Genomic DNA, 9,825 nt, shown 5'->3' with positions numbered 1-9,825 from the left:
CTGAAGTTGGACCCTCAACCGACTGAGCCACCCAGGTGTTCCTTAAGCAGTTTATTTTTGATACTCTTCTAAATGATGTTTTAAAATTTCATATTCCAATTATTTGCTGGTAAGCAGAACTATGATTGATTTTTGTATATTGAATTTATATTCTATGACATTTCAGATTCACATATTAAACCTACTAGTTCTTTGTACATTCATTTTGATGTGTCTGTATAAACCATTATATCATTTGTAAATAAACAGTTTACATCTTCCTTTCTATTCTTTAATTTCATTGTGACCAGGAAACATACTCTGTAAAATTTTAATATTTTTGAAATTCCAGGAGACTTGTTTTATGGTTTGGCATTTGGCCCTGTCCAAGAATTTTCCAGGTGCACTTTTAAAATGTTTTTCCATTGTCTTCTGGAATCTGTTGTTTTTCGTGAAGTATCATTTCCATGATGAAATAACATCATAGCTCATTGCTCCTTTGTATGAAGTGTTTTTCTCTGGATACTTCCAATATCTCTTTATTTTAGTTTTTAGTTGTTGGACTGCAATGTACTTAGTTGTGCTTTTCTTGTATCTATCTTGCCTGGAATGTTTTGAGCTTCTTTGGTAGGTGAGTAAATTATTTCCACAAATTTGTGGAAATTTTAACAATTTTTTCCTTCACTCTTTTTTTGGTTCTATTCTCTTTCTCTTCTCATTCTGAGACTCAATTTGCACTTCTGTTAGATCACTTAAAATGTCTCATTATTTGTTCATTATTTGTAATGTTCCTTTGTTGTGTTCATTATTTATAATCTTATTTCCCTTTTTTTCAGATTATATAATTTCTTTATTTTTTATTTTTAGAAATGTATGTATTTTGAGAGAGAGAGAGAGCATGTGTGCACAAGCTGGGGTGGAACAGAGAGAAAGGAAGAGAGAGAATTCCAAGAAGGCTCTGAGCTGTTAGTGGTCTCTTAAACTGTGAGATCATGACCTGAGCAGAGATCAAGAGTCAGACGCTCACCTGACTAAAGCCACCCAGGCATGCCCAGAATACATAATTCCTAATGATCTTCATGTGTGCTGACTATAGTGGTCATGAGAATTGCCTTCCAGGCCACCAGCTACCAGAAGCATAATTGAGTAAGGGCCCAAGCTGTTATATTGTGAAATCCATCACTGTTTGTGCTTAGGTCACAGCTTCTCATGGACTGCTGCTGGTCAAACACTAAGGTATCCTGCGATGGATCATGTTGGCTTGAGGATTCCCTGTTGGCATTCCTGAACTTTCCTTAGACTACATGATAGTACATGATACTTAATGTTCCTTCCTTCCCTCCTTCACTCCAGGTCAGACTTGGAGATGATGGCTATCACGGCTTCCCCCAACTCCTTTTTCATTTTCAGTAAGAAGCATTTCCCTGAACCCATTCTTAATGTCTGCTTTGAGGGAGCATCTGGAATAATACAGATAAAATCGGGAGTGGTCTGAGAAAGCAGGAAGGAAAGATGAGGATTTGAGACTGGCTTGCCTTCTACCTGGCAGGTAAACAGGATGGAACCAGCAGAGTCTCTGGCAGAAGGCACAGCTCACTGCTGAACATTTTACTGGCGGTGAACTGGGCAAGTATATGCACAGAGAGCAACGTTGTGAAAGGTAAGATAATACAGACACACATCCAGACCATGTTCTGAAAACCATTGATGCAAGAGTGGCAGGGAACAAAGGCACCTGGGAAACACAGACACCTCTGGTGACAGACTTTGGCTCAAGGATTCTCCACTGCCCTTTCCAAACCTTCCTTACACAGCACAGACAGTTCATCCAGCAAATCTTCCTTTCCTCTCTCCTTCACTTGGAATCAGACTTACATCCCAGTCTGATGGATCCGTGGCTTTCTCCAGCAACCTGCCTATATTCTTTCTCAAGTGCTTCTGTTACACAACACCTGCGTGTTTAATTCCTTCTTTGTGTCTACTTCTGAAAAGAGCCAGGTTAACACACTGGCCCTTTCTTCTGCTATCTCCAATAACTGTTAAGCCCAACCAGTGAGTGTTCTCACTTCAGAAATTATACTTTCCAGTTATTGAATATATGTTTTGTTCTTTTTCATAGTTTCCATTTCTCTGTTGACATTCCCCATCTATTAGTCAGTTATTATTCCAGTACTTTTCATCAATTTCCTAACAGAGGAAAAAACACTAATTTCTTATCTAGACAAATTAAAAAAAATTTTTTAAGTTTATTTATTTTTGAGAGAGAGAGAGAGAAAGTGGTCAGGGGAGGGGCAGAGAGAGAGAGAGAGAGAGAGAGAGAGAGATTGAGAGAATCCCAAGCAGGCTTGAACTCATGAACCCCAAGATCATGACTTGAGCCAAAACCAAGAGTCAGAGGCTTAACCAACTGAGCCACCCAGGTGCCCCTAGACAAACTTTTGATCTAAAATATAATTGGAAAGAGACAAATCCATCAAGTGTCCTTGATTTTGAACTTCAAGATTTTATTTTATTTTGGATTTCAAGATTTTTAATCCAGGAATTCCACTTCCGAGTACACAGCTCAAGGAAATAAAATCACTGTCTTGATAAAATACCTGTACCCTCATGTTCATTGCAACATTGTTTGCAATAGCCAAGACTTGGAAATAATGTAGGTGTCCATCAGAAGATGAATGGATAAATAAAATGTAATATATATATAGTATATGTATATATTTATTTATATAAACAAAATGATAGACTATTATTCAGCCATTAAAATAATTACAACGAAGTCCTTCCATTTGCAACAACATAGATAAAGCTTGAGAGCATTATGCTAAATGAAATAAGTCAGACAGAGAAGATAAATGTTGTATGATCTCAGTTATGTGTGGAATCTAGAAGAAAAGCCAAAGTAATGGAAACAGAGAACCTATTGGTGTTGTCAGAAGTGGAGGTTGGTGCGGGAAAAATAGGTGGTCAGAAGGTACAAACATCCAGTTTTAAGATAAATAAATTCTGAAGATATAATGTACAGAATGGTGACTATAGTTAACAATACTGCATTGCATATTTGAAAGTTGCTAAGAGTAGATCTTCAAAGTTCTCATCATAAGAAAAAACACTGAAACTATGTGAGGTGACAGTTGTTAACCAAACTTATTGTGGTAATAATTTTGCTATATTGTATATACATAAAAATCATTATGCTGTATAGCTTAAATTTCATATAATGCTATATGTCGATTATATCTCAGTAAAACTATAAAAAAGAAATAAGAATCAGAAAAAAATAAACATGTTTCTGAAGGCAAAAAAGTAAACTTTTTTCTTTTTCTTTTTTGTTTTTATTTATTATTGTTTTAAAATTCAAGATAGTTAACACATAGTATAGTATTGGTTTCAGGAGTAGAATTCAGTGATTCATCACTTACATATAACACCCAGTGTTCATCCTAACAGGTGCCCTCCTTAATGCCCTTTATCAACTTAGTCCATCCTCACTCCTATCTCCCCTTCAGCAACCCTCAGTTTGTTCTCTGTATTTAATTTTTATATTTAAGAGTCTCTTATGGTTTGACTCCCTGTCTTATTTTATCTTATTTTATTTTTCCTTCCCCTATGTTTATCTGTTTTGTTTCTTAAATTCCACATATGAGTGAAATCATGTGATATATGTCCTTCTTTGATTGACTTATTTTGCTTAGCATAATATGTTCTAGTTCCATTTACCATGTTGCAAATGGCAAGATTTCATTCTTTTTGATCACTGAGTAATATTCCATTATATATATACACACATATATATATATCCATTCATCAGTTGATTAATATTTTTTTAATTCCAAGGAAATATTATTAAATACAATAGTCACGGCTCTTCCTAATTGACTAGGAGTTTATGTCACAATGTTTTAGAAAGGATGCCATCTTTTCTGGAATAAAAAATTGTCAAGTGATTGTATTGAGGTCATGTAAGATGTTAGTTAGCAGTGGAGGAAGTTGGGTGAAGGATATATGAAACTCTCTGAACTGTTTTTGCAACTTTAAAAACCAAAATGTTAAAAGAAATTTCAAATATCGAGAGTCTCCCTTTTAAGATAGAGAAAGTGTAAACCAGTTTGAAAACTACATAGAGATTTGACGTAGTGTATTCCTTTCATTTCGTTAACAAGAAAATTAAGGCAATGGACAACTATTATCTTTCTGGCTGCCCTGTGATTTTTCCTTTTGGAAACTGGCTGTTCCCGGCTCCATGTTATCTTTTTCTTTGTACACCCATGTTCACAGCAGCATTATTCACAATAGTCAAAAAGCTAAAGCAACCCCAGTGTCCACCAATGAATGGATAGGTAAAACATAATATACATATGTATATACATACACACATATATATGATATATCATATTATAATATCATAAGCATGATATTTTCTATATATATCAAATGAAATACTGTTCAGCCCTTTAAAGGTAGGAAATTCTGTACATGCTGTAACATAGATGAATCTTGAGGACACCATACCAAGCAAAATAAACCAGTCTCTCTCTCTCTCTCTCTCTCTCTCTCTCACACACACCACACACACACACACACACACACACACACACACACACACACCCCAAACAACAACAACAAATACTGCATGATTCCACTGGTATGAGGTCTAGATGGGCAAATTCACAGAGAGAAAACAGAACAGTGGTTGCCCGGGACTGGGGGAGGAGGGGAAAAGAGAGTTATTGTTTCATAGGGAAAAGGTTTCAGTTTGCAAGATGATAAAAGTTCTAGAGATGGATGATTGTGATGATTGCATGTGAATGTACTTAATGCCATTGAATTGTGCATGTAAAAATGGTCAACATGGTAAATTTTATGTTATGTGTAATTTACCACAATAAAAAATAATTTTTAAAAACCCCAACAGCTCTCCAGGCTCCCTGAGAGTCACCTTCAATTGGATAGGATCACAAGTCAATCTGATGCGGATGAAATCAGTTTCTAATGGGTCAGAGCACCTTCTACATGCAGACACTGTTCCAGGATCACTCAACCTTAGACTTCACTTAATCCTCACAGAGACCTTGTGTCAAGAATGAAGGAACAGGACCGGCCTAGGGACATATACCCTCTAAAAAGCAGAGCAAGACTAAAGATGGGTATTCAGCCTTGACACCACAGCCATGCTCTCTCTGACAGGATCTTGGGACAGGGGAAGTTATCTCTGTTGCCAGAACCTGGCATAGGGACTGGAACACAGTAGGTAGGCACCCAACAAAATGTGTCAAATAAGTGAAATGTGCTACGCTAGACATGATCCTTTCATCTGAGTGGTTCAAGGCTAATGAAGGAGTGTGGTGGCTTTGTGATGCATCAGCTTGGATGGGCAGGTCTACATTCCCCAGAATTCACCCCCAGAAGGTTTCCAGTTAGGAGAGGCCACAGGAGACATCTTTACATGACATTTGGAGGGTAGAAGTGGTAGCCTCCTTTATGTTTTTATACTCAGCAGTCCAGGGCGGGCATTTCTGTAGCTTGCACATACTGTCTATTTGCTGGCTCACCTCTTGGTGTGGGGCAGCATCCACACTTGCAACTTCCCATCTTCCTCTGTTCTGGGGTAGATGTGTGTTTAGTTTGGGGATGAAGGACACCAGCTTCTTCAGGCAGGACACTCTGAAAAAAATATCACTCTTAAGAAGCTTTCTTTACCAGTTATAGAATGAATAAGTCATGGAGAGAAGAGGTACAGCATAGGGAATATAGTCAGTGGTATTATAATAGCGTTGTATGGTGACTGACAGTAGCTACAACTTCTAGTAAACAAAGCATGACACATACAGATATTGGATCACTGTGTTGTACACCTGAAACTAATATAGCATTGTGTGTCAACTATAGTTCAATAAAAATTAAATAAATAAAAAAATATTTTTAAAAGATAAAGCTTTAATCAGTGAGATGTCCCTTCCATTGAGCTCTCATAGGCTTTGCTTGTATATTAATATCTACATTCTTCCTCATAAATAAACTATTTTAATGACTAAAGTATGAGTTTCTAGAGGAAATGAACTCCTATCTGGTTCTAATCATATAGGGCTTTGTCTTTACTACCATTGGGGTGTGCCATAATTCGGAATATATCAGAATATATCCTCCCTCTGGACTCCATGATAGGTTCATGTGATAGACAAATAATCAAAGTCAAACCAGTTAGATGCCTCTGGAGAAGATCAATATGAGAGAATGGAGGGAAAGAGGGTTTTGTTCTTTTCCCAGTTGTCATTGGTTTTATATTCAAATTAATCCTATAATCATTATTTTTGCCTCTATGTGAAAATGAAGTCAGTACAGAATAAATTACCTTCTAGGCATGGAGAGAGTCCACTGAAGACATGGCATTTGGATCCAGCTGTGCCTAGAGCCAGCCTGAGACATCAGGTTATATAGTAATGAAGTCTTTCACTCATGCTAGTTTAGGTAAAATTCGTATTTCTTGCTGAAAGGGCCCTGGCTCATATAGTTAGTAATATGCCATGTATTTATTTGGTACTACAATAGTATTTGTATAGCTAGACCACAAAAGGCAATCTCTAGAACATTGTTCCTTTCAGTGAATTACATTTTGATCTTGAAGAAATTGTATCGTTTCTTTCTAATTTATTTTAGACAAATCCAACTCCAAATAACTTTTTTTGGCTAAGAATTAATGGTGCCTTTTCTATCCATGCTCCTGTTTTATGCTATATATCCTTCCTAGGTACTCTTATTCACTGCCATTAATTCAGCAACCCCCTCTCTGCTGATAAAACTAATTTCATATCTCCTGCTTAGTCCTCACTGTAAAGCAATAAGAACCATATACTCAATTGCCTTTTGACATGAACACATCACTATTTTCCATGTACTTCAAAGTTAACTTGTCAAATGAAATTAATCCTCTTTCTCACTCACCGTGCTTTCTTATAATTTAAAAATACTAATTAATGAACATAGACTCTACGTGATCTCTAAAAGATAATATCCTTGACTTTTGCCCTTTATAATTTATGTAAAAATCAAACCATCAAGTCCAATTATTGACTTAGTCTCCCAATTGTTTATTAAATTTATCTTCTCTTTACTACCACCATCATCTACTAAAGTAAAATCCAATTTTAGTCTCAATCCCTCCCCTGAGACACCCCCCCCCACTTATGCCATGGCCCTATTTGAATTGAAAGGCTGTCTCTAAGGTGGATTCCTATTACGTAGAAATTACAAACTCTTCTCGCTCTCACCTTTGCCTCCCTTTCTTACTTCCCTTTCAGTTACTTAGTGTCCCCTGCTTTATGCTGGAGCCATTTAACTTGTTCCACAATATTGTTATGTAACTTGATTTTCTCCCTTGACTTATGCTACCATCTCTTTTGAACTCTTCCCATGCTTGTCACCTGTAACTTTTCTTTATGTATCAGTTCAGGTAAGAGCTACTTTAGGATGCTACTCCTGAATTTCTGAAACCACATTAGAGACTCTATACTCTCAGAAATAATGTACCTATTTTTGATTATTATTATTATAATACCACGGTGACACTTTTCATTTGTCTCCCTCTCATTCATTTTTATGCTGCATTCACTATCTTGTAGGCAGGGTAAAATGACGAAAGTATAGGTATATGTTAGAGATACTGCTGGTTTGGTTCTAGACTAGCACAATAAAGAGAAAAATCACAATACAGTGATTCATATAAATTGTTTGGTTTCCCAGTATATATAAAAGTTATATTTAGATTATACTTCAGTCTATTAACTGTGCAATAGCATCATGTCTAAAAAATGTATATAGCTTAATTAAACAATAATTTATTGTTAAAAAGTGCTAATCATCATCTGAGCTTTCAGGGAGCCATAATCTTTCTGCCGTGGAGGATTTCGCCTCCATGTTGATGGCTACTGACTAATCAGAATAATGTTTGTTGAAGCCTGGGATGGCTGTGGCAAAATCCTAACATGACAATAAAGTTTGCCACACTGAGTGATTCATCATGAGTGATTTCTCTGTAGCATGCAATGCTGTTTGATAGCATATTGCCCACAGTAGAACTTCTTTCAAAATGGTAGTCAATCTTCTCAACCCCTTCCACTGTTTTATCAACTAAGTTTATAGAATATTCTAAATGCTTTGTTGTCATCTCAACAATCTTCATAGCATCCTCACCAGGAGTAGATTCCTTCTCTGAAAACGAATTTCTTTGTTGTCCATAAGAAGCAACTCCTCATCCATTGAATTTTTATCATGAGAGTGCAGCAATTCAGTCACATCTTCAGGCTCCACTTCTAATTCTAGTTACTATTTCTGCCACATCTGCAGTGACTTCCTCCATTGAAGTCTTGAATCCCTCTAACTCCTCCATGAAGGTTGGAATCAACTTCTTCCAAACTCCTAGTGATGTTTATATTTTGGCCTTTTCTCATGAATCATGAATGTTATTAATAGCGTCTAGAATGGTGAATCCTTTCCAGAAGGTTTTCCATTGACTTTGTCCAGATCCATCAGAGGAATCACTGTCTATGGCAGTTTTGGCCTTATGAAATGTATTTTTGTAAATAAGACCTTAAAGTCAAAATTACTCTTTGACCCACAGGATGCAGGATGGATGTTAGTAGGCATGAAAAACACATGCATCTCATTGTACATCTTCATTGGAGCTCTTGGGTGACCAGGTACATTGTCAGTGAGCAGCAATATTTTGAAAGGAATCTTTTCTTCTCAGTGACTGTCTCAACAGTGGCCTTAAAATATCTAGTAAACCATGTTGTAAACAGATGCGCGGTCATCCAGGCTTTATTGTTCCATTTATAGAACATGGGCAGAATAGATTTTGCATGATTCTCAAGGGCCCTGGGATTTTCAGGAGGGCAAAGGAGCATTGGTTTCAACTTAACGTCACCAGCTGCTGTAGTCCCTAACAAGAATCAGCTTGTCCTCTGAAGCTTTGAAGCCAGGCATTGACTTCTCCTTTTTAGCTGTGAAAGCCCTAGACAGCATCTTCTTCCAAGAGGAGGCTGTTTCATCTACATTGAAAACCTGTTGTTTAGTGTAACCACCTGCAGTAATTCTAGCTAGATCTCCTGGATAACTTGCTGCAGCTTCTACATCAGCACTTGCTGCTTTACCTTGTACTTTGATGTTATGGACATGGTTTCTTTCCTCAAACCTCCTGAACCAATCTCTGCTAGCTTCCAAGTTTTCTTCTGCAGCTTCCTTACCTCTCTCAGCCTTCCCAGAATTAAGGAGAGTTAGAGCCTTGCTCTGGATTAAGCTTTGGTTTAAGGGAATGTTGTGGCTGGTTTGATCTATGCAGACCACTCAAACTTTCTCCATATCGACAATAAGACTTTCACATTTTTATCACTGGTGTGTTCACAGGGTTAGTGCTTTTAATTTCCTTCAAGAACATTTCCTCTCCATTGACAACATGGCTTACTGTATGGTGCAAGGGCTCTCGCTTTTAGCCTGTCTTGGCTTTCAGCGTGCCTTCCTCACTAAGCTCAATCATTTCTAGCTCTTGATTTAAAGTGTGAGACATGTGGCTCTCCATTTCACTTGAACATTTAGAGGCCATTATAGATTATTAGTTGGCTTTTGTGTCTCAGGAAATACTGTGGTGTCTTAGAGAAAAGGAAGGCCTGAGGAGAAGGATAGACACAGGGATTACAGGTAGTTTAAGCACTCAGAGCATACACAACATTTGTCTACTAAGGTTCTATGTCTTATATGGACATGGTTCGTGATGCCCTAAAGCATTACAATCGTAACATCAAAGATCATTGATCACAGATCACCATAACAAATATAACAACAATTAAAAAGTTT

General features: G+C 37.1%; 1 pseudogene; it reads right to left on the bottom strand.

Moving 5' to 3' along the window:
• Positions 1 to 7,827: 7,827 nt before the first annotated feature.
• LOC115277429 lies at positions 7,828 to 9,574 on the bottom strand (annotated as a pseudogene).
• Positions 9,575 to 9,825: the final 251 nt, after the last annotated feature.

The sequence above is a fragment of the Suricata suricatta genome, chromosome 14 (genome assembly GCF_006229205.1).
Source record: "Suricata suricatta isolate VVHF042 chromosome 14, meerkat_22Aug2017_6uvM2_HiC, whole genome shotgun sequence".
Taxonomy (NCBI): Eukaryota; Metazoa; Chordata; class Mammalia; order Carnivora; family Herpestidae; genus Suricata; species Suricata suricatta.
Note: the sequence above shows the minus strand (reverse complement) of the source record. Positions and strands in the feature narration are given on the sequence as shown.